A 24,205-nucleotide genomic window follows, 5' to 3' on the forward strand; every position below is an offset into this window, starting at 1 on the left:
TGTTTCATTTTCAAGGCAGAACAGAGCGTCACATCACCTTGCTGCCAAGTTTTTGCAATTGCACAGCTATTGAAGCGAGACTTACGACATTTAGAAGACATGAACTCGTAAGCTGAGGGGAGAGGAATTAACGGACACTCTCTTTGCCAACCACTTCCGAAATTTTTACGGATTTTTTCAAGTTACACATTGACGTAACAAAAGTCAAGGTGTAGCTCCTAGTATCGTGTCAGATTTCCTTTCGCCCGGCGTAGTGCAGCAGTTGGACATGACAAGCAGTCAACATGTCATTGGCAGCACCCTGCATGAGCCATGCTGCCCGTTTAACCGTCCGTAATTGCGAAAGTGTTGCCGGTGCAGGATTTTATGCACGAACTGACCTCTTGATTATGTCTCATAAATGTTTGATGTGATTCATGTCGGGAGAACTAGGAGACCAAATCATTCGCTCGAATTGTTCAGAATGTGCTTCAAACCAATCACGAACAACTGCGGTCCGATGACATGGCGGTTTCTCATCAATAAAAATTCTGTCGTTGTTGGGGAGCATGAAATCCATGAATGGCTGAAATCGGTCTCGAAGAGAGTCGGTGGGACCAGAGGACCCAGTCGATTCCGTGTAAACAAAGCCTACACCATTATGGAGGAATCACCAGCTTGTACATCTGCCTTGTTGACAATTTGGATCCATGGCTTTGTAGGGTTTGCGCCACACTCGTACCCTACCATCAGCTATTATCAAGTCGGGAGTCATCTGATGGTGTCTGGGCAGTTGCCACGCCGGACAGTTGACACGCCGGACATTTGCCCCCCACCCTCCTCTTCCTCCTCCTCACCCGCCCGCTCAGTTTGCTTTCGAAGTTCCTAGCGTGACCATCAGTATGGAAGTTATTACAACGAACAAGGGCAGGCCTCCTGCTCATTACCAAGGTTACGCGTATCTTGAACAGAGGGAATCTAAAGAAGGTGTTGTTACGTGGATGTACTTACGCCGAAAAGCGGATCATTGCAAGGGAAAGTTGCTTTCGAGGGACGGAGAAGTGTTGAACGTATTAGAACATCTCTGTGGACCACCTGACGATGCGGCTCTGAAAGTGAGAAAGCAAGTGGAAAGAGCGAAGAGAAGGTCTCGAGAAGAAACTACACAGTTATCGGCGATATACGCGGATGAAATGGGAAATTTACATAATAAAGTTTATGACTTTGTTACAGTGATGCCTAATTCAGAATCTATGAAGAGAACCATGCGTCGTCGATGGAGTCAAGAGCGGGGGAACCAACAAGAGCCTAAGAACTCTTATGAAATTGATCTTCATGAAGATCTATTAAAAATGGGAGATGGCAGTAGTTTTCTTCTGGAAGACGATAGATTAGAGGTGAGAATAATGATTTTTAGTGGAAGCAAAGGAAAAAAAGTTTAAAAACATGTTCCCATTTTTTTGTGGATGGAACATTTAAGAGATGCAGCAAGCAGTGTGCACAAATCTACACCGTACACGTAGACTTAGGAGGCCCGATTAAAGAAACAAACATTCTTCCTACTGTATTTCCACTGCTCCCTAATAAGAAGAAAGACACATATGTTCGTCTGTTTCGTCTGATAACAGGCAGTCTCTGAGTGGCGTCCTAAACAAGTGAAGGTGGACTTTGAGGCAGCTGCGCTATCGGCAGAACTCACAAACTGCATGTACATGAAATTGAAAATGAATCTTGAAGGTAGGAAGAGGAAGAAGAAATACTTGAAGCTGGACGACAGGATAGAGAGAACCGTAAAGAATTATGAAAAGACTGGCAACATTAGGCCTTGCTTGAAAGCCATTGCCCATATTCAGAAACTGGACTAAAATACGTTAAAAATAATGTATTAAAAACTATGAAGACCACTGAGTCCTCGCAGATTACTGAGATAAAATTATTAAAACATTGAAGCAGTATTATCGGAGCTAATATTAAGTTGTAATTGTAAATAGAGTGTACATTAGTTCAGCGTGTTTACGCTGATTTTACACATGCCAGAATGGTAGACGGTCATTTATCATTTTTACGGTCCAAAGCCTGTGCAAAGTGTGATGCGGATCAGCCTTTAATGTAAAAATTAAAAAGTGTTTCAAGCCTCGCAAAAGTATCCCTATTGTTGCCACGTTAAGATAACTTTTATCTCCCTTCCAATATTATGGCCATACTATTAAATAATTGTGAGTTCTAAAATAATTTTCTGAATCTTCAGAATCGCAACCATCACCTAAAATATCATGGTTTGTTAAACTGATAGTATACGTTTTTTTAAAAGAAAATGGGAAATGAACCTTTGAATTGCACCTAAAATTGACATCCCAAAACTGATCTGATCCTAAGGTTGACAATTTTGGCACCTCAAATATTTTTTATTTAAGTTTAGCTGCAAATATTTATAGTAGATGTAAATCTACTTAAATACATTTAGATATAGTCCTTTAAAAATTAAAATTTCTTACTAAATTGTTGATTATCTTTAAACAGGTCAGTAAAAACAAGGAGCTTACTATTGAAAATTAATTGTTACTAAAGAACATCAGAAACAAATGTATTAGACCTACTTTTCTTATACGTTAGAGACTTTTTGAAAAGATATTTCATCATTTCCTCTGTCACTGACAGTGTAATTTCAGTTGCTTTGCAACACCATGGATATCTACTTCTAAATTATGTTTGCAGCTGTTCTCATTTCGAATACTGGAATATTTACTTCGTCTTCTTTGGTGAAGGAATTTCGGAAATGCATTTACTAACTTCACTTTAGTGGCACTGTCATCAGTAACATTACCGTCGCTGTCGTGCAGTAAAGGTACTGACTGAGCCTTTCCGCTGGTTTACTTAACATGTGAGCAGCAGCTCTTTGGATTTTCCGCCACATTTCTAGATCGAGTTTCGTTGTGGAAACCATTAAATAAATGTATCTCGCATTGAAATCCGCACCAAATTTCGAGTCTCAGTAAAGCTTCACCAATCTTGGAGATTTTGCGTTCGTCTAAATTATACGTGCCTTTTGCGGTGCTCCTGCAACAGCTTTCTGTCGTGTTTTGTGTACCGAGCGGAATCAGTTCCGTCTCTTATTAATTTATTTGGTATATCTCGAGTGCTGTTGATACTATTTCTTTGAACTTAAGCCACATATGGTATTCATTTACATAGTTTGGAAGTATTGGAGACTATCTCTTATAAAGATGTCACCAGAATTTTTAGCTGCTTTTATAAATAGATATATTTCGCGTTTAGTTTTGGTGAATTTCTTTGTTACGGAATTGAGCCTCGCTAGGACTGCGTGTTCACTAATCCCTGTATCCGTCGTGATGCTCAGGATTATTTGTGGCTAAGAGATCAAGTGTGTTTTTGTAACCATTTACAATTTGAATGGCCTTGTCAACTAATTGTTAAAAATAACTTTAAAAAAGCATTTAGAACAATTACGTAAGTTGTTTTCTATTTAAAATAGGGTATGAAAATTTATTTTTGTCAACTTACGGAAGGTAGATTGAAGTCACTGCCAACTATAATTGTATGAGTAGGGTACCTATTTGTGATGAGACTCAAGTTTTCTTTTAACTGTTCAGCAACTGTTTTATCTGAGACAGGGGGTCGGTAAAAGGAGCCAGTTATTAATTTATCCCGGTTGTCGAATATAATAATGCAATTCCAATATCATAACCACTACTATGATTACTTCAATGAATAAGCGTGCACCCACTCCAATACCTTACTCCAGAGATCAAGTACCCGTTATCTCATCATTTTCGCAACACAAGGTCTCACTTATCTGGTATCGTAGCTGTGCTTATCATAAATAAAAACAATTTCCATGTTCGTTCTCATCCTGACAGATTAGAATTGTGTGCCAGACCTGAACTCGAATCTGGGACATTTATTTGTCTTCAGCGGGCAGGCGCCTTACTGGCGGAAGCAGAGCTTTGAAGCCGGATCGCAAGCTGTGCTTGGGTAGCCGGCACGGTAGCTCGACGTTTTGCGGCCAGGGGTGTGCCCACATTCTGCAGAGAAAAGTGCAACAAGGAGGCCACACGGCAATCAGATATTTGTAACTTTTTATATCATTGGTACGTGAAGTTCAGAAATCAAATATCAAGGTCACCAAGCAGTTAGATTCAACTCTCAAAAACTCTCGGGAAAATCGTCTTTGAAGTTTCCAAATTTTCCGTGTGTTTAATTTCGACGGGCAGTGTGGCTCGATGGTAGAGTATTCGTCAGGTGAAGTGGATGGTATGGATTCAATCCCTGACCGTTGCAGTTTTTCAAACAAAGGTGCATGTCCTTCGAGCATTTCCGTGAGCCCTAAAATGCATAAGTATGGGAAAAAATGGTCTTTTCCAAGTATACTTGCTCCTCTTCTGATTCCTGAACAGAGTATTCGCTGTTACTAGTTGAAATTTATTACAGAGCTCAGTCTGTCTTTCTCCTGATTCCTTCTTTGTCCCAAGCCCAAATTTTCCTGTAAGCTTCTCTTCTACTCCTTCCACTACGGCTGTATTCTAGTCCCCATCACTACTAGATTTTCACCTCTCTGTATGTTCTGTATTATCCCTACAAGATATATACTTTCTTCATCTTCTGCTTGCGAAGTCGGTATGTGTACCTGAACTATCGTTGTCTGTATTGATTTGCTGTCGATTGTGACAACAACAACCGTATCACTGAACTGTTCACTGTAATATACTCTTCGCCCTACCTTTGTATTCATAACGAATCCTACTCCCTTTATGCCATTTTCTGCTGCTCTTGATATTACCCAATACTCATCTGACCAGAAAACCTTGTCTTCTTCCTATTTCACTTCACTGACCCCTACTACACTATATGATCGACTGAGCAACGCTTCAGCGCGGCGGTAGCAGCGGACCAGGCAGTGCCATCGCTTCTGGAGTACTGGTTATTCTTCGAGTTTTACTATCCCTTTTCATACTGACAGATAAAAAAAGTATCGGGGTAGACTAATCACGGACCACTTCATCGAATGGACATGTAAAATTCCGCTTTAAAAATAATTTTGTTTGTAACAAGAAATAAACCCACACTCTCCAGTCACACTGAACGTCGAATGAAAGATGTGATGAGCAGTATTTTCATGGACTCCCTCCGGCTAAACATAGAAAAAATGAAACTGCAAGCCGGCCGCGGTGGCCTAGCGGTTCTAGGCGCTTCAGTCCGGAACCGCGCGACTGCTACGGTCGCAGGTTCGAATCCTGCCTCGGGCATGGATGTGTCTGATGTTCTTATATTAGTTAGGTTTAAGTAGTTCTAAGTTCTAGGGGACTGATGACCTCAAATGTTAAGTCCCATAGTGCTCAGAGCCATTTGAACCATTTTTTGAAATTGCAAATATCTGCCGAAACACCAGAGTGAATGTGCCTGAAGACTTTTAGTAGAGACATCCAATTTATGTATGTAATACAACGGCAGAAACTAATCTATGTAACAGAAGTCAGAAACTTATGTCAACCGTGCAGCAGTCTGTCAGGTATGGGCTCTCATTCCCCAAGAAACCTTCCAGCACGTGATTGAACGTATGCCTGCGAGAGTGGAAGCTGTCACCATACTGAATTCCAGAATTGCCGATGGAGGGCGTTACGAACTTGTAAGTCATTTTGAGCCACGTGTCCAGATACTCTTGATCAGATAGAGTAGATTTAGCCTCTGCATTTCCCTCTTCAGTTTTTCTAGCTCCCGAACCACATTCAAGCTTCTGACATTCCACGTCCCGGCTCGGACAACCCTTTCCTTTCATTGATTATTCAATCTTTTCCCACGGTTACTTCCCCCTTGGCAGTCCCCTCCCGGGGATCCGAATGGGAGGTATTCCGGAATCTTTTACCGATGAGGAGATCATCATGACACTATTTCAATTGCAGGCCACATGTCCTGTGGATACGCGTCATGTGTCCTTTAATTCAGTGGTTTGCCTTCTGCATCCTCATGCTGTTGACCATAACTGATCTTCCACCTTTAGGGACAGTTTCCCACCCCAAGGACAAGAGAGTGCCCCGAACCTCTGTCCGTTCCTCTGCCCTCCTTGACAAGGCCGTTCGCAGAATGAAGGTGACTTCATATGCCGGAACTCTTCGCCCACCATCGGTGATTATTAATAAAAATTTAATCAGTGGCGGGTTTCGAACCCAGGACCGAGGACGTTTTGACTATCAATCAAAGGCGCTACCCTTGATGACTGCACGACCATCGTCTGGGCCATCAGCACCGTCATTGGACTGTCGATGACAGGAGACACGTCGCCTAGTCGGACGACTCTCGTTTCAAATTGTATCGAGTGGATGGACGTGTACGGGTGTGGAGACAACCTTATGAATCCATGGATCCTGCATGTCAGCAGGGGACTGTTCAATCTGGCGGAGGCTCTGTAATGTTGTGGGGCATGTGCAGTTGGAGTGATGTGGGACCCCTGATACGTTTAGATACAACTCTGACAGGTGGCTCGTACGTAAGCATCCTGTCTGGTCGCCTACATCCATTCATGTCCACTGTGCGTTCCGACGGACTTGTGCAATTCCAGCAGGACAATGCTACACCCCACACGCCCAGAATTGCTTCAGAGTGGCTCCAGGAACATTATTCTGAACTCAAACACTTCTGCTGGCCACCAAACCGTCCCAGACATGAACGTTATTGAGCATTCTGGGCTGCTTTGCAACGTGCTGTTCAGAAGACGTCTCCACCCCATTGTACTCATACGGATTCGTATTGTCGCTAATAAGCATGGGTTCCGCAGCCAAACGCGTAAGCGCTTAGTTTCGTAAGAGTGGGGTGTGAGGATTAAATCTCGCTTCCAATACTTTTTTTTATTTCATTCCCACGTTATTCTGACAAGAGATATACAGATATACAAGGTACGCCGTGAAATTGTGTGATGACCGGGTACCGCTTAGGATTGTCACCCAAGTTTGTTTTGCAATAGGCACACTGAAAAAACCACGCACATGCAAGAATTCGGAGTTCATTGTAAGTACTGTATGTCGCAGTTAGTATTGTTTAACATGTTTCCATGATCAGTACCATCCTGAATCGTATACTGCTCCATAGATTATACTTCGTATTTGCCACCCACGTAGATAAAATAATATAAATAAAGTGCCTATACTGATTTGATGTAGAGTTATTGTGTATTCATTTTTTTCATTCTCATTACGAAAATAAGTTTCTCGTTTTTTCAAGGTAAATATACTGAAAACAATAAATGAATCATTCATCAATGACAGTTTAAACAGTTATAATAATTACGTGGGAAGGAAAACAAAATAGAAATGCAGACCTTTGATACGTGGATTTATAATTTTCAATCTTGTTATTCTGTGCCTCTCTGTTGTTAGAAAATAAAGGGAACTCTCCGGTTCTTTTTCACTTTCACTTGTAATGTAGTGGACAAAGTTTCCAATCAGCCGTAGTATAGTATTTTGTTTTGTTGGCCAATAGTATCGCAACATGGTTAAAAAACTTGTTATCTATTTATACCTTTCGTCCGTTCTATTCATTAAAGCAATTTTAATATTTGTATAGAGGCGTACCTGCTCGTATCTGATGCATAGAAATCTGTGCTCAAAAAAATGGTTCAAATGGCTCTGAGCACTATGGGACTCAACATCTTAGGTCATAAGTCCCCTAGAACTTAGAACTACTTAAACCTAACTAACCTAAGGACATCACACACACCCATGCCCGAGGCAGGATTCGAACCTGCGACCGTAGCAGTCCCGCGGTTCCGGACTGTAGCGCCAGAACCGCGCGGCCACCGCGGCCGGCTAAATCTGTGCTCCAGATTGTCTTTGTCTTCACAGTAACAACATTTAAAGTTTAACATAGTTTAACCATGTTAAGCTTTCCATTTGTTACTATTGTTTCATTAACTACTCGAAACCACGACGACTGCACTTTTAGGAGTGAAACATTTGCTGGATACGTTCACCCACAATGTTGTCCAGTTCCTGTCAATAAATTTTCTTTCCATCCTGTTCACTTCGGATTTATGGAGCATCTCTTTATAAACATCCGCAGCTTTTATGGAAGTCCTGTGTCTTATCCGGTCCAGTATGTACTAGTTTACAATGTAATACAGCCTAACTCAGTCCTATACATTACGCTTTGTGGTCACATCTGTTACAGAATTCCAGCTGACAAATCATTCGGTAGCGCTTTTGCTTCCTTCCCCGATCTATACAAAAGTATAGGTACCGCACCGCCATTTAACATCCCACAGTCCTTATACTCCCCCATTTGCGGGAAAGTTAAAGTTGACGTTTTAACCCCGGATATATTATACCGCAAAATTAACCAGCCTGTAAAATCTCATGGAATATGACCGTGTGTCCAAATACGGTTAATAACATCAATGTTATGCTATTTATTGTGTCCCATAATGTCACATAAAACTCAACGGGTATTTCATCTGAGTTTGATGGGTTTCTTTTAGCTGCTTGTCTTATCGATTCAAGAAGTTTTTCCTCCGTGTAGGGACTACATAGCAATCAATTATCTTCTGCATCGAGATTGTTTGTTACGTGTAACCGATCATGAGCTCATCGGTAATGCCCTCTCCATAGAGGTTTTGAAAGTATTTAGAACTTCTTATAGAATGCCTTTTTGATCTCTCACCACATTCCCTTCTTCCGTGTGTTTCTCTTTTATTACCTGCTGATTCCTCCTTTTCTTGCGTCTTAGAAAATGGTAGAGGGATGTTTATTCTTATTCGACTTCACTGATGACCTTGGCTCTTATTCTAAGACCATCCTGCTGTTGCAGTTTGATAAGTAATATTCTAGCCTTTACACACTAGGTCTGTACGTCTGGTATACAAGTCAGGAAGGCAAGACAAGTAGAAGCTCCAGGTATTTTATTGTTCTCTCCTTTTGTAGCCTTATCCTTGGCTTTACCAGATTTACCAACCAGTCCAGTACATTAGGGTATTTGTGCACGTATTTTGTACAGGTCCGCTATACGCCACGAAATTCGTGTTCTGACTCTCCGTCCAAGAGGATGCTATTATTAAGTTTCCATATTCCTCTTGCCTGTTTGATTTGGTGTGGTTGAATCTTGATGTATGTCATGTTCGGCAATATTCAGAGCAAGCGAGATGGGCTGTTTCAAAAAAACTACTATTGTTTCTATAAAATTAGTGAAAAACAGTCTAGATAGCGATGGTTATTTTATGATCGCAGTCAAAACTCTTGCACTCTAGATCGCAATGGTTACCTCAGTTTCAACGACTGAGGTCTACTCACTCTTCTGGACATCGTCAACTTCAGATGATGGTGCTGTTCTGAAGAGGGCCTCAGACTAAGCCGAAATCGGTCATTTTAAATAAAATAACCATGGCGATGTTGACTGTGTTTCACTAACTTTATATAGCTTACAAGATCGCTGTTCTCCGAAAATGTTACCAAAAGTTTTGACTTTTGTTTCTAATGACCCTATTACATATATTCCATTAGCCTTCTCGCTGATGTATTCGTTAAGTAGCTGTAAGTCGGTATTGTTGCATTTGTTGGTCCCCAGGTGTCATAGAAGCCAAGAATTTCAATGAGCATTTCATGGGTAGTGTTCCAAGATGCTACTCCAGGCAGGTGTAAAATGAAAGTGTGTAACGGAAAATACTGAACGTGAAAATTAAGATTTGGCCCTGTCTGACTACCCCCTGAAGCAGATCTTAAGATCTGTTAGTGGTGATATTATTTCCTCCTTCTTGCTCTTTAACATATAAATTACAACATAAATATAAATAAATGATTAAGGGAACTAGTAACTACTGAATGGTAAATGTTATTTCTGCTTATCCATTTATTGTAGATTAAAAGTCCGCCTGCTTAGCTGGGTGGTAAAGTGCTCGCCTCCCATGCAAGCAGGCCCGGGTTCGATTCCCGGTCAGGTTGGAGATTTTCTCCGCTCGTGGAGTGGGTGTTGTGTTGTACTCATCATCATTTCATCCACATCACCGGCGCGCAAGTCGCTCAATGTGGCATCGACTGCAATAAGTCTTGCACTTGGCGGCCGAACTTCCGCGAATAGTGGCCTCCCGGCCAATGATGCCACTCGCTCATTTCCATTTTTTGTACATTAAAACCCTTTTATATATTACAAATGTTTATATATCAATGTCCAACGGACATAAAGAGATAAAAATGAATTTCTTAACTAACATTACTGATCAACTGCCCAAATCTGCCCCTTTCTCTGTCTACGTGATGTAATATAAATAACGCGAGATGACTGATATCATCTACGTACCAAACACTAGTAGACACTACTTTCAAAGATGACCTACAGTGGTGTGGAACCTCAGTGGAAATAAAACTTATGTGATCACAGCTGTTTAGCTTAATAGCCCTAATAAGCCAAAGCAATTAGGAATATCACCGTATGTACTGTGTCCGGTGCGTCGGAGTGATGGTTCTCGCACACGTCTCTGACAGTGGAAGAACTCCAGCCACAAAATAGAAACTCATTCAAACATTAGGACGGCAGAAGCCGGTCCTCTGACTAGTATTAACTAGTACTGTCTTCTCCCCTCTGTGTTCTACAGACAAGAAACGCGAATTCCCAGTCACAAGGACGGAATTCAGAAAACGTCTCAATGTGAGTATAGACAGAAGAAGTGCTTTCAATCACTGAACGCTGCGTACTCAACGACGACTCCCTAGCCGGGGGCGAAGTCCAGAATTGTATAAGTTCGCAACAGTACAGTACCTAACCGACCTAACTAGAAAATCTCCTTAGAGCAAAGATAGCAAGTCCGACTGTACCAACAAAAGCTGATACTGAGCGACCGTCAAGCACGGGTGCCCAAAACGGGAGACCTCTTTCCCTCCACCGCTGGCTTCCCAGTAAAGCTCGGCTCCCCTCCCACGTTGAAGCAGAAGGCGAATCATATGCTCGAAACCACAGAATATTCTCCCTCTCCACAGATTCTTCCGAACGCCGACCCACCATATTTTAGTCTTTTGTCGTCCAGTGCGGAAAGTTTAGGAGGAAATACATATACCCATTAATTAGGAATTCATACAATGGTATGCTTCTCAGAGTAAAAATCCTCAGAAATAACCCAGCCTTCGTGATTTCCGAGGTAACGCTTCCTCGTTCCTCTCTGTTGCGTCCAAGATTTTCAGAGTCTCCGAAGTATTGTCTGGATATTCTTCCGGCCACACTACAAACCGGCCGGCCACCACTGTATTGTGCTTCAGCGCTCAGGTGCCCTCATCATCCATCTTGGGTTACTTAAGCAGGACCAACACACCGGCCAGCCGTGGTGGTCTAGCGGTTCTAGGCGCTCAGTCCGGAACCGCGCGACTGCTACGGTCGCGGGTTCGAATCCTGCCTCGGGCATGGATGTGTGTGATGTCCTTAGGTTAGTTAGGTTTTTTGAATAAAGAGCTAGTTGTGTTTCACAAAAACGATATTTTCTGAATCCGTGTTGGCTATTTGTCAATAAATCGTTTTCTTGGAGGTGATTCATAATGTTCGAGCACCCTATATATTCCAAAATCGTCCTTTTCATTATATATGTGAACGACTTTCCACGTAATATTCAACAAGCAAAATTGGTTCAAAAATGATCAAATGTGTGCGAAATCTCATGGCACTTAACTGCTAAGGTCATCAGTCCCTAAGCTTGGACACTACTTAAACTAAACTATCTCGAGGATAAACACACACACCCATGCCTGAGGGAGGACACGAACCTCCGCCGGGATCAGCCGCACAGTCCATGACTGCAGCGCCCGAGACCGCTCGGCTAATCACGCGCGAAAAAATGGTACTTTTCGCAGACGATTCTAGTGTTATAATAAATCACATTAAAGAGAAAACAACAGAAGAGTTGGTAAATAATATTTTCCAAAGAATTATTAAGTGTTTCTCTGAAAATAGAGTCTCCCTAAAGTTTGTAAACCACACTACATTCAGTTCTGTACAACGATAGAGTCATAGCAAGAACTGATATAGCACATGAGGAGCAGTCAGTAAATAGGGTACAATGCCCCAATTTTTGTGTGTAGAACAGTCGTGTTACTAGGGCCTCCCGTCGGGTAGACGGTTCGCCGGATGTAAGTCTTTCGAGTTGACGGCACTTCGGCGACTTGCGCGTCGGTGATGACGATTAGGACAACACAACACCCACTCCGGTGCGGAGAAAATCTCCGACCCAGTCGGGAATCGAAGCCGGGCTCTTACGATTGATATTCTGTCGCACTGACCACTCAGCTACCGGGGGGAGAAAAGAACAGTGATGTCCATACCTCCAACACTAGAGAGAAAAATGACCTTTATTCCACATTTTTAAAGCTGCCAGTAGCTCAGAAAGGAGTTCAATATGCATCAACAAAATTGTTTGATCATTTGGCCAATAACATAAAATGTCTGTCGGGTAGCGAAGCAAGTTTTAAATATAATTTAAAATCATTTCTCCTGGACAACTTCTTCTATTCTGTTGACGAATTTCTGCTTAAAACTGGTAGCCAGTAAAAAAAAGTGTACTTGCATGAGTAGGACTAAAAACAATAGTGTGTTCATTAACGTCAATACTAGTTATGTACCCACTAACGAACCAAAACGTTATGACCGTCTGCTTAATAGCTTGTTGAGCCATCCTTTTATGGCACTATATCACCGATCACGCGTATCATCGATTCTACAGTTTTAGATTTGTGGAGCCATGTGGCACCAGGTGTTAACTCCTGTAAATACACTATTGGCCATTAAAATTGCTACACCAAAAGGAAATGCAGATGATAAACGGGTATTCACTGGATAAATATATTATACTAGAACTGACATGTGATTACATTTTCACGGAATTTGGATGCATAGATCCTGAGAAATCAGCACCCAGAACAACCACCTCTGGCCGTAATAACGGCCTTGATATGCTTGGGCATTGAGTCAAACAGAGCTTGGATGGCGTGTACAGGTACAGCTGCCCATGCAGCTTCAACACGATACCACAGTTCATCAAGAGTAGTGACTGGCGTATTGTGACGAGCCAGTTGCTCCGCCACCATTGACCAGACGTTTTCAATTGGTGAGCGATCTGGAGAATGTGGTGGCCAGGGCAGCAGTCGAACTTTTTCTGTATCCAGAAAGGCCCGTACAGGACCTGCAACATGCGGTCGCGCATTATCCTGCTGAAATGTAGGGTTTAGCAGGGATCGAATGAAGGGTAGAGCCACGGGTCGTAACACATCTGAAATGTAACGTCCACTGTTCAAAGTGCCGTCAATGTGAACAAGAGGTGACCGAGACGTGTAACCAATGGCACCCTATACCATCCCGCCGGGTGATACGCCAGTATGGCGATGACGAATACACGCTTCCAATGTGCGTTCACCGCGATGTCGCCAAACACGGATGCGACCATCATGATGCTGTAAACAGAACCTGGATTCATCCGAAAAAAATGACGTTTTCCCATTCGTGCATCCAGGTTCGTCGTTGAGTACATCATCGCAGGCGCTCCTGTCTGTGATGCAGCGTCAAGGGTAACGGCAGCCATTGTCTCCGAGCTGATAGTCCATGCTGCTGCAAACGTCGTCGAACTGTTCGAGCAGATGGTTGTCGTCTTGCAAACGTCCCCATCTGTTGGCTCAGGGATCGAGACGTGGTTGCATGATCCGTTACAGCCATGCGGATAAGATGCCTGTCATCTCGACTGCTGGTGGTACGAGGCCGTTGGGATCCAGCACGGCGTTCCGTATTACCCTCCTAAACCACCGATTCCATATTCTGCTAACAGTCATTGGATCTCGACCAACGCGAGCAGCAATGTCGCGATACGATAAACCTCAATCGCGATAGGCTACAATCCGACCTTTATCAAAGTTGGAAACGTGATGGTACGCATTTCTCCTCCTTACACGAGTAATCACAACAAAGTTTCACCAGGCAACGCCTCTCAATTGCTGTTTGTGTATGAGAAATCGATTGGAAACTTTCCTCGTGTCAGCACGTTGTAGGTGTCTCCTCCGGCGCCAACCTTGTGTGGACGCTCTGAAAAGCTAATCATTTGTATATCACAGCATCTTCTTCCTGTCGGTTAAATTTCGCGTCTGTAGCACGTCATCTTCGCTGTGCAACAATTTTAATGGCCAGTAGTGTAGCTGTCCGCTAGTGTGTGGACGCGATGGTGGCCTCCATAGCGACCCAGATGGGAACGAAGACATTAACGTGATTTCACCATCACGCCCATCTAATCACTGTTGCACTATTCTGGCTTCGAGACACGGAAAACTATACTGGTGAAATATGACATCGTCGTCAGGGAACACACCTAATACGAAGGGATGCAGGTGGCCCGCAGCTGACATGGTGGCTTCGATTACTATCGCAGGTCCCATACAAGCGCAGGAGAATGTCTGTCATAGCACCACCAGTCTGCGCCCGTGGCACGGTGCACGTTTCTAGCAGCTAATCGCCTGGATGACTGCGTTTGTGGAGGGACCGTAGACCGAGTGCAGGAAAAATGTGATTCACTCTTACCGACACGTTTCCAGTGATACACGGTCCAATCTCGATGATGACGAGCCCACTACAATCATAGTTGACGATGTCATTGGGTCAACATGTGAACACGCAGGCGTCGTCTGCTGTGGAGCCCCTTGTTCAACAATGAGCGCTGGATGATTTGCTCCGAAACACTTATACGTCCACCGGTACTTTGCTCCTTCGCCAGAGATGCAACAGATCGCCATCTATCCTTCTTTACAGAGCGGACAAGACCTCCAAACCCACACGTTCTGTGAAGAGTCGAGGACGTCCAACCACTTAGCGCCTGGCGGTAGTTTGATTGCCCTTCTACCACTTTACGTAGATGTTCACGACGGTAGTACGTGAACATTCGACCAGCTTCGGCGTTTTCCAGATACTAGTTCGCAGGCTCTGCGTAATAATAATCTGACCTTTGCAAAGTCGCTTATCTCAGTGGATTTCTCAATTTGCAGCTCATATCTTGTCTAGGGTAATCTCTCATCCGTCTCTTCTCGACTTATATATTTTTTCTTATCGCGTCAGGTGCCCGCAACGCCACCAGGAGGCATCCAACCTGCATTGGGCAGTGGTCACAATGATCAAAAACTTGTTCAAATGGCTCTGAGCACTATGGGACTTAACTTCTGAGGTCATCAATCCCCTAGAACTTAGAACTACTTAAACCTAACTAACCTAGGGACATCACACACATCCATGCCAGAGGCAGGATGCGAACCTGCGACCGTGGCGGTCGCGCAGTTCCAAACTGAAGCGCCTAGAACCGCTCGGCCACCCCGACCGGCCACAATGATCAGCGTACATATCCTACAAACTGACTCGTTCCTCATCACTTCGATAAAAGAATCGTTCAGACGATGTATGGAACATGTAACTAACTGACACGGCTCTACGGTGACAAGTCTACTTTACTGGCTAACCCTTTCCCTCCAAACGTTGTCATCCAATCAACAGAGTTTTGCCCGTCGCCGTGTTCAGGCGCGAAGGCCCCGACCAATGAGTGGAACATGGCTAGAATCTGATACCGACCTTTTGAATGTTAAGATGCGTTCTTTTAAGCCACGAATGGGAACGTTCTGCAGGGTTCCCCTGTACTCAACAAACAAAGCGAAATTCTCGCTGGTCACTGTGGAAGTGGCTGGATATCCTCTCCTGCGCACAGAATTTTTCGAGAAGCCCGGAGTTAGGCTGAGAGGAGGCGAATTCTGAGCACTCGTCACGGGGAAGCCGTCTGGGGCACTCGTGGTTCAGAGCTCGTAGGGACAGCCTTGTTCTGTTGCCATTTATGCCGCTTTTATCCGGTGCTGACTGGCAGTTTGTGGCCTATGTTTGCTGAATTTTGAGTAAGTTTCGCATTTCGTATTAGTGCTGTGTATTTTCTGAGCAGCTCACAATTTGCGGAATTTGATACACAACTTGAGTTAAATGAATTTTATCCGTAGTGGATGCTGTTGAACTCTGTGACTGTTCTTTTACAGGGTGCAGAAAAAATTCGGCTACCAGTCACATTAAAAGGTTGTTTGTTTTTGTCACACGACCGGTTTCGGGCTTGTGCCTATCCTCAGGTGTTTATACATTCATGTACATGTTTATATTGCTGAAGATCACTGTATAAATACAAAATAATAATTTGCTGGTGACTAAACAGGTGCGACAATTTTAAGTAGTCTTGCCACTTAGTCACCAGCAAATTTTTTTTTTTTTTTTTTTTTGCATTTATACAGTGATATCTAGCAGCATGAACATGTACATGAATGTATAAACACCTGAGGATGGGCACAAGCCCGAAACCTGTCGTGTGACAAATAAATAACCTTTTATTGTGACTGGTAGCTGAAATTTTTCTACGCAACTTGAATTGCCTGATCAACTGTATTATTTCGTCGGTCGTGCACTCGTTTACTTTGCATTTGTGAGCTGCACAACTGATGAAAGCTTATAACGTTTCCCAAGCCGTCTTCCTTGTACAAGAGGTATCTGCCCAAAGCATTATCGGAACCTTCAGTGTTAAAGTGAGCTTCAGAGAGCTTTGTGCTTTCAGTGTTTTATACGATTTTGGGCTGGTTGCGTTGGGGCAATTTCTCAATCAGGATTACGAGACTTTATGTTAATTTAGCGGGATACGTATTTTCTGTCATTCCAGTGTGGTAAACATCCAGGTTTTGAAGAAAGAACGATTTATTAAACACAGACTTAATCTGAATCTCAGAACCGAAATATCCTGATTAGGCGACCCTCTAAAAATAAAAATAGCCGCTGCATTCATAATTTGTTTCTATCATTGTGACGGTGTTCCCTTGCAAAGGAAGCGCCAACCCTTTTTGTTTAAATATTGAATATGAAAGTACAGTATTTTGATCTCTGATCGCGATTTATGATTTACGAGCAGCCGGCCGGAGTGGACGAGCGTTTCTAGGCGCTACAGTCTGGACCCGCGCGACCGCTACGGTCGCAGGTTCGAATCCTGCCTCGGGCATGGATGTGTGTGATGTCCTTAGGTTAGTTAAGTTTAAGTAGTTCTAAGTTCTCGGGGACTGATGACCTCAGCAGTTAAGTCCCATAGTGCTCAGAGCCATTTGAACCATTTACGAGGATTGCCCTTATATCCTCTTACAATTAGATGTGCTCGAAAGGTAGGTCCCAGTGAGACCAAGAAAGATAGCAAAACGCTAATTTTTCAGGTATTTTAAGATAAGGAAGCAACTGCTGTCGCTTGCAAATCGCTGTCAGTGTGATCCGATGTGCAAAGTACCAGTTGCACTTGTTGTACCGGAAGTATTTACTGTGACAGTTTTAAGTTACTTGTCAGCTTTATCGAAACGATAATGACCTAACAAGTAGTAAACAGTGACTAAAAATAAAGTGCGGCTATAAATAACAAAAAGGTTCGAACATCAGTGAGGTTCGCTAACACTCTGCCTTATTGTACTCAGTGTGCCGATGTCTTAACCGGACCGGCGAAGGGACTCTCGCAAAGTTGTGAGAAGACTTGGATTTTATGTTGAATCTGAAGTAAGCTTGAATTTAGGGTATCCTAAGAGTCGTTATCAGCGTAGATTGTCACGCTGTTTACTCCAAAAGCATGGAATCTAATTCGGCGTACTATAATTTACACTCCGACCCCTGTTCACTAACAGTTAATCGTTAGATCCATACTTCTATAGCCAGACTGTGATATGCCAGGTAAACTGTCTGGTATTTACATGAGTTCACGGATTAATTTTCTGTTCCTGTAAGTGAGAACTGGAGACGTGGGTCGACTGAAAAAAACTGAGGAACTACGACTACACCAATACTTTGCGTTATGTTGTCGAAGGCTGACAAACCCCGTAATTCTCCCCTCCACCTCCGTCCCATTCTCGCGTTCTCCGTTCCTTTGTAAATACTGTTTGTGAAGAACGACAGCCTAAAAGCTCCAGAAAGCCATCGCTTCAGTCTTACTTGCAGAAATCATTATTCTCCACAAAGTGCAGAATATCCATATTATAAAACAATATCTGTGGAATGGAGTGCAACCAAATTGTAAAGATGGCGAGAGACAGGGAAAATTCCCTTTAACATGCTATGATGATGATGAGGACTCTTGAAATGAATTTCAGTCGGCCATCTGTTTTTCTTACGTTTGATGTGGCCGCTTCACACGGGGTACTCCAAGCTATTGTACGGGCGTTACTGTTTCCAGTGGTAGTAGCCAATAGTGTAATCAAACGTTAATGGGTCATTGCCCCTCTTTATACTGGGTGGGTGCATAAGTTCGTAGCGTTTTCCCATAAGTTAAATAAACACAACAGATACACATAGCAGAGACTTTAGTCATCGATAAATATCCTCCTTCACTATTTACAAGTCTGCCGACGCTGGGGTAACATTCCGATTCCGCGGCTGTAGAAAGGAAGTGGTTTAGAGGCGAAGAACTCGCCCAGCAATGTTCGGAGCACATTTTCACCGGGAAAGGAAGTTCCTCGATGACTGTTCGTTGTTGTTGTTGTGGTCTTCAGTCCAGAGACTGGTTTGATGCAGCTCTCCATGCTACTCTATCCTGTGCAAGGTTCTTCATCTCCCAGTATCTACTGCAAACCTACATCCTTCTGAATCTGTTTAGTGTATTCATCTGTTGGTCTCCCTCTACGATTTTTACCCTCCACGCTGTCCTCCAATACTAAATTGGTGATCCCTTGATGCCTCAGAATATGCCCTACCAACCGATCCCTTCTGCTAGTCAAGTTGTGCCACAAATTTCTCTTCTCTCCAATTCTACTCAATACATCCGCATTAGTTATGTGATCTACCCATCTAATCTTCAGCATTCTTCTGTAGCAGCACATTTCGAAAGCTTCTATTCTCTTCTTGTCTAAACTATTTATCGTCCACGTTTCACTTCCATACATGGCTACACTCCAAACAAATACTTTCAGAAACGACTTCGTAACACTTAAATCTATACTCGATGTTAACAAATTTCTCTTGTTCAGAAAAGCTTTCCTTGCCATTGCTAGTCTACATTTTATATCCTCTCTACTTCGACCATCGTGAGTTATTTTGCTCCCCAAACAGCAAACCTCATTTACTACTTTAAGCGTCTCATTTCCTAATTTAATTCCTGCAGCATCACCCGATTTAATTCGACTACATTCCATTATTCTCGTTTTGCTTTTGTTGATGTTCATATTATAGCCTCCTTTCAAGACCCTGTCCATTACTTTCAGCTGCTCTTCCAAGTCCTTTGCTGTCTCTGACAGAATTTCAATGCCGCCGGCGAACCTCAAAGTTTTTATTTCTTTTCCATGGATTTTAATTCCTAATCCAAATTCTTCTTTTGTTTCCTTTACTGCTTGCTCAGTATTTAGATAGAATAACATCGGGGAGAGGCTACAACCCTGTCTCACTCCCTTCCCAAGCACTGCTTCCCTTTCATGCCCCTCGACTCTTATAACTGCCATCTGGTTTCTGTACAAATCGTAAATAGCTTTTCGCTCCCTGTATTTTACCCCTGCCACCTTCAAAATTTGAAAGAGGGTATTCCAGTCAACATTGTCAAAAGCTTTCTCTAAGTCTACAAATGCTAGAAACGTAGGTTTGCCTTTCTTTAATCTATTTTCTAAGATAAATAGTAGGGTCAGTATTGCCTGACATGTTCCATCATTTCTACGGAATCCAAACTGATCTTCCCCGAGGTTGTCTTCTACCAGTTTTTCCATTCGTCTGTAAAGAAGTCGTATTAGTATTTTGCAACAGTGGCTTATTAAACTGTCAACCACTGCTTTCTTTGGGATCGGTACTATTATATTCTTCCTGAAGTATTTCACCTGTCTCATTCATCTTGCTCACCAGATGGTAGAGTTTTGTTAGGCCTGACTCTCCCAAGGCTGTCAGTAGTTCTAATGGAATGTTATCTACTCCCGAGGCCTTGTTTCGACATAGGCTTGCCGGCTGGAGTGGCCGAGCGGTTAAAGGCGCTACAGTCTGGAACCGCACGACCGCTACGGTCGCAGGTTCGAATCCTGCCTCGGGCATGGATGTGTGTGATGTCCTTAGGTTAGTTAGGTTTAAGTAGTTCTAAGTTCTAGGGGACTTATGACCACAGCAGTTGAGTCCCATAGTGCTCAGAGCCATTTGAACCATTTGACATAGGCTTTTCAGTGCTGCCTGTTCGTAGAGGGGGGAAAAGATGAAAATCTTAGAGCGCAAGATCAGATGAACTCCTGTATAGTGTTTCTTGTCAGTCTAGCAGAATGCGGGCAAGAATTCTGATGGAGTATCATTACTTCATGCAGTCTTCCTCTTCGTTGTTCCTGGACTGTGTCTGTAAGACGTCTCAGTTGCTGACAATTAATGTCATCTGTGATGGTTACACATCAGGGAAGGAGTTCGTAGTACACTACACCTTCGCTGTTCCACCAAACACATATTATCTTTTGTGGATGCGCCCAGGTCTTTGTAGGGGAGTTGCTGCTTTGTTCGGTCTCAGCTACTCCTTTCGTTTGCTCATGTTAGCATGAAGACGCCATTTCTCGTCACCAGTAACGATACACGATAGGAATGGTCGAAGCTGTTCACGAGACAATGATGACGAGCAAGGAGGGAGGCACACATGGCCACCCGCTGATTTTTGTGCTCTTAGCTTAGCGCATGCGGTAGCCGTTCACCCTATTCTTGAACATCCCCCACACACGTTGCACGATGGTGGAGTGATCACAGTTCATTTACCAATTCTCACGTACATTGGCTCAAAAATGGCTCTTAGCACTATGGGACTTAACTTCTAATGTCATCAGTCCCCTAGAACTAAGAACTACTTAAACCTAACTAACCTACGGACATCACGCACATCCATGCCCGAGGCAGGATTCGAACCTGCGACCGTAGTGGTCGCGCGGTTCCAGACTGTAGCGCCTAGAACCGCTCGGCCACACCGGCGGCCGTTTATTGGCATAGGTCATTGTGGACTAATACGCTTAATGATCATCATCAAATCCCGAAAGTCTTTCTGGAGATGGAGTGTCACCAATGTCAAAATGATCCTCCTTAAAACGAGAAAACCATTTTCTTGGCGTCCTCGTCCAATGACGTTAGCCACATAAACGTAGCAAATGCTTCTGGCTGCCTCCGCTATCGAACATAAACAGAAGAATATGTCGGAAATGTTCCAATTTCTCCACTTAGCACCCCATTTTCTAGCGTCCACAGCTCCACTTACTACCTCCAAATGACAAAATGACAATATGTAAACTCAGACAGCAACAGTGAACTACAAACTAAAAATGACAATCAATAAATAAACCTATAGCAACTGGAATACCAACATGGAAAACAAAAGCGCTTCGAACTTAAGCGACAACCTCATATGTAATACACTACTGGCCATTAAAATTGCTACATCACGAAGATGACGTGCTACAGACGCGAAATTTAACCGACAGGAAGAAGATGCTGTGATATGCAAATGATTAGCTTTTCAGAGCATTCGCACAAGGTTGGCACCGGTGGCGACACCTACAACGTGCTGACGTGAGGGAAGTTTCCAACCGATTTCTCATACACAAACAGCAGTTGACCGGCGTTGCCTGGTGAAACGTTGTTATGGTGCCTCGTGTAAGGAGGAGAAATGCGTACAATCACGTTTCTGACTTTGATAAGGGTCGGATTGTAGCCTATCGCGATTGCGGTTTATCGTATCGCGACATTGCTGCTCGCGTTGGTCGAGATCCAATGACAATTAGCAGAATATGGAATCGGTGGTTCAGGAGGGTAATACGGAACGCCGTGCTGGATCCCAACGGCCTCGTATCACCAGCAGTCGAGATGACGCATCTTATCCGCATGGCTGTAACGGATCGTGCAAGAGGGCCAGAAAAAAACAAAACAATTTCATTGTTAATTTCATGCTGTTAACATTCATAATATTTTGAGGCAAAATTTACACAAACACTAATTTTACATTCTGCAAGTGTAATGACAATGGGTTTTTAATATTCAAGGACGGTTTTAGCCAAAATCTCGCACGACGCGCATGGGCCGTAGCGTAGGTTGCTCTTGTGGACTAGTCTGAGGCTGTTTCCCGGATTGATGGACCACAAGTAGCCTGTATCGAATTGTTCGTCTCAACTTCGTCTACACCATTGTAGTATGTCGTTAGGTTATCGTTTACACCCTGCACATACCGTAAAAAGTAACGTTCTTAAAACACGCATTGAGAGTTTCGAAGTTACTTTTTGGGTTGACATTTTTTCTCGCACGGAGAATGACGTGTTGAGTTCTACCTTCAAGGGAGGCATGAATCCAGCCACAACGCATACATTCACTCACTCACACATCGTGTTGCGTAAATCTCACAATAAAGTTACTAATAACACACTACTACTGGTTCGGCATTGCGCGAGTTCTTGTTTTGCTCTAAGAGTCAGTGGGAAACTGTATCGAACGTATTTCGGAAGTCAAGGTTTAGCTCCTGCACCATCCACTGGAAATAATTGCTGTTCTGCGATCACTTACCTCAGTACTTGTCATTTTGTTGTCCATGGGATGGCTGAGGAGAGGAACCACTGTACTTCCTTTCGCAGTGAGACAATTTCATGGACCATATTCAATATTTTGCCTTTAGGTCTGTCAGTATGTCACCCTTCAGTCTGCAATGGAAGTAATGGAGCTACGTATTCACGTTTCTAAATGCTGTGTTATAATATTTGAATTAAACAGTCATTTATTAGAAAACGTCGTGGAATTGTTAATAAAGGCACCGGTCAGAAACATTTATGTATTTCAAATGTATTCAAAACAATCATGCTTAGATCGACCCTAATTAGTTCGTATTCATAAGGATTCCTATGCTTTTCTTGTACGATTCATGTTTATGGAGTCATGATGGGACCTTGATCCCTGAAACGCTTCTTAAATACAAAAGCATCAAATAAATTGTGACTGTCTATAGGAGCAGTCAACTAAATCCTGACCATATTCGAAGTGTGGACACGGAATATGGAGCTAATATCACCAGACCCCAGCTATCACTACATTAATCACTTCATTAATATGGAAAGCGTAACTACGTATCAAATTATTATAATAGTTACACTAGTAAAAAACCTTTAAGACGCACGGCGTCATGGAGTGTATCGTGCCACGTTGTCACATATAGTTTCCGTTTCTCAAAATTTGTATTATGAAACCTCATGATTACGCTTGTTGTTCAAATGGTTCAAATGGCTCTGAGCACTATGGGACTCAACTGCTGAGGTCATTAGTCCCCTAGAACTTAGAACTAGTTAAACCTAACTAACCTAAGGACATCACAAACATCCATGCCCGAGGCAGGATTAGAACCTGCGACCGTAGCGGCCTTGCGGTTCCAGACTGCAGCGCCTTTAACCGCACGGCCACTTCGGCCGGCTCCGCTTGTTGTTCAATTTTACTATCAATTGACATAATCATTTGCAAAAATTACTGAATTAAATAGTATTTAGGACGTGTTTTAAGAGACAATTCCCAATTAATAGGTAACACAAGTTCTCGAATTAAATGTACGTTCAATTAGAATTACAATTTGTTTGGCGGATTTGTGGAACCCAGGTTGCTTTCGCGGAATGCTTTCTAACATCATTTAACTTAAGCAATCAAAAGCAACCAAATTACTTTGCTATTTTCAGTGCCAAAAGTTTATATACATAAAGTTGTAACTTATCAAGGCGACTTACTAATATAATCTTCTTCACTGTGACCGTATCGCTGTAAGAGTGAATAGCAATGAGCGCAAAGTTGCTTTGAGTCTCAAAAAATTAAACAGGTTCCGTCGAAATAACCAAAAGGATTCCGTCATGTTCTATATGTATCAACTGGTACAAATTTAACTCACGATCTCTTGAAAAATGTTAGTTTAGAATTCACAATTTTCGGCGTTTCCACACTACTGGTGAGAGTCCCATTTGATAAACGAATATAAGAAGTCTTGGAAGATGTTAGGAGGAGTTATAAACCATGCTTTTATTAAATTGGTATTATTATGTTTTTCTAATATATTTCAAATTATAAAATTATGCTTTTAAAAACACGTAAATAAAATTGGTAACAGCGGGTAATCATCTAGTTTGTTAACGTAGCTATACTTTACTGATGATCGATGCATATATTGTTGACATTCGCTAACAGGCAACCAATCACAAAACATACAGCTTATCAGAGCCTCGCA

General features: G+C 42.8%; 1 protein-coding gene across 1 annotated transcript in view; it reads right to left on the bottom strand.

Moving 5' to 3' along the window:
- Window positions 1-24,205, bottom strand: part of LOC124736203 (beta-1,4-glucuronyltransferase 1-like) — a 129,550-nt gene that overhangs the window by 104,280 nt on the left and 1,065 nt on the right. The gene's annotated exons all lie outside the window — the stretch shown is intronic.

Source organism: Schistocerca piceifrons, chromosome 1, assembly GCF_021461385.2.
Source record: "Schistocerca piceifrons isolate TAMUIC-IGC-003096 chromosome 1, iqSchPice1.1, whole genome shotgun sequence".
NCBI lineage: Eukaryota > Metazoa > Arthropoda > Insecta > Orthoptera > Acrididae > Schistocerca > Schistocerca piceifrons.